The sequence below is a fragment of the Doryrhamphus excisus genome, unplaced genomic scaffold (assembly GCF_037039965.1).
Source record: "Doryrhamphus excisus strain RoL-2023G ecotype Guam unplaced genomic scaffold, RoL_Dexc_Guam_v1.1 HiC_scaffold_31, whole genome shotgun sequence".
NCBI classification, from domain to species: Eukaryota; Metazoa; Chordata; class Actinopteri; order Syngnathiformes; family Syngnathidae; genus Doryrhamphus; species Doryrhamphus excisus.
In genome coordinates this window covers 13,361-15,644 of record NW_027621869.1, presented here as the reverse complement: position 1 = coordinate 15,644, position 2,284 = coordinate 13,361, and positions in this window count along the sequence as shown.

Here is a 2,284-nt window from a genome sequence, read left to right as displayed (position 1 = left end):
CTGGCTCCTGCGTCTTGGGGTGCTGCGTCTTGGGTTGCTGCGGCGCTTCTGGCTGCGGTACTTCAGAACCGTCCAAAGTCATGGTTGTTGTGGGTAAGCAGTCGTCTTTGGCTTCCAACTCATTGAGCTCAATAAGGGGAGAAAGACGTGACAATGGTGGTTTTATTGACGGTGATTGAGCCACAGTCGTATAAACGCCCGCCTTGTCTGCAGCCGCCGCTACAGCCGCTACAGCCGCTACAGCCGTCACCTCAACCCAAACGTCACGGCCGTCGCAGTTGCGCGCTATTGCCGCCACCGTCACATCAGGGCTGGCAATCGACGGTTCAGTATCATCGGGAAATGTCACACAGCTGTCAGATACAGCTGTGATGCGGCAACGGGCCTTTGTCAGCTCAAACTCGGTCGAGCCGTTTGACGGTAGTCGTAGGCGAACCTTACAAACACGTGTCCAATCGTTTAACAGGCAACCGTTGCGACGTGGGGACGAGGATTGAGCCATCTTTTTAAGATAGCAGAAAAATTAGATCCGACAAAGTCTTTTTAAACTCAATACAGTCAAGGATACCAAAAATTATTTCGCATGCGTTAGACTCAATCAACCTGTGTCATAAAGGGTAGAAAGTATGTGTGTATATATATATACATATATATATATATACATATATGTATATATGTATATATGTATATATGTGAGCTAAGTTGTTTTAAAACGTCCTTTCTAGTTGTTTAACGTGTGTTGTCCCTACAGACCGCTGTGACGCGGCGGTCAAACCTACCACCAAGCCTATTGCAGACCCTCACGGCGGCTGTCAACGTTAAATATTTGCCGGAGACCTTCAATAGTTGCAGCCTATGGATTTAGCCAACGCCCAACGTTAGATGTAGAATTCTTAAAAAGTATCTAGAGATGTTTTAAGAATTCTAACACAAACTCATTGCGGATCGGCCACAATCCGCCCAATTGAGCACAAAACTGTAGATCAGACACACGTACGGGCGCAAACCCAACTAGCTATGTTGTCAAAACGGAATCACCGTCATCATGCTTCTTAAAATTGCATATTCATATGCGCGGCTGACGCGAACTGTGTTGGAATAGGCTGTTCTGGTCACACATTTTGCTAATCGATTGGCATGTAGCCAGTCATCCATTGAATTGGATCTGCCATCACAATTGTAGCTCGCTACAGTCTCGATGCCATCGCGGGTTAGCGTGTAGATGTACGAACGTCCGCAGTCCAATCCGGGAAACCACCTCTGTCGGTCGACCTCCGTCAGGCCCAACAGCGGGTTGGGTGGCAGATAGGCACCCCACAGTCTGTGATGATCATCTATGGCATAGAAGCCGATGGTATGCGCCAGTCGGCCGTTTGTCAGGACCAGGCCGTACAACGGATCGGCGGTTGAGCAGTTGCACGATTGCCACCAAGAAGAGTGCTGCGACGGTGCCCTGCCGCCGGCCGCCAAAGTAGCTGCTGCAGATAAGAACAGCAGCCGCAGCAACAATCTGAATGAGCCAATGTCAAACATGCTTGGTGAATTCTTAAAAAAAAAGACAATATGTATTGTTGATGGCGTGTCTTTTTTGTTCCACACAGAGTGAGGTTATTGTTATTAAGGCTACCCCCAGGATCTTTTGCTAGTAGCTAGCTTATAGCACACAATCGCTCAACCGTGCCACTGGTTAAGATGTGTGTACGCTGTGCGCAAAGAAACTTTTCAGAATGAGATATTTCTTTAAAAAATTTCTCACCTTATATCTCTACTGTCCCATGTTTCGAATGGCACGAAATGTTCAAACAAAGTTGGTGGCGAATCTGCCGCAGTCAAACAACTGTGTTAAAACAAAGATGGGGTTGACAAATTATCAATGAAAGCTAGATCATCGACGATCGGTAATTATGACGGTTAATTTGTAACTGACGTTAGAGAATGGTGATCTGTTAAGTGTTGAACCATGAGCTAGATGAGCTAGATGAGCTAGATGAGCTAGATGAGCTAGATGAGCTAGATGAGCTAAACAAGCTAGATGAGCTAGATGATCTAAATAAGTTAGCCATGTTGATGGAACGGGAGGGAGAAATTTTACCAGTAATTGGCGATCCATCGATGACAAAAGGAGAGAAAAATCTTTTTGTACATGTAAACATAAAGTCTTAATCCAAACACAGCTTATTAGCTGAGCTGAAAAGATCTGACTCACAAACACGCCGATAGACTATTGAGACTCTGCATAGACTATATATATAAAATATATATACTATAAATAATATATATATAT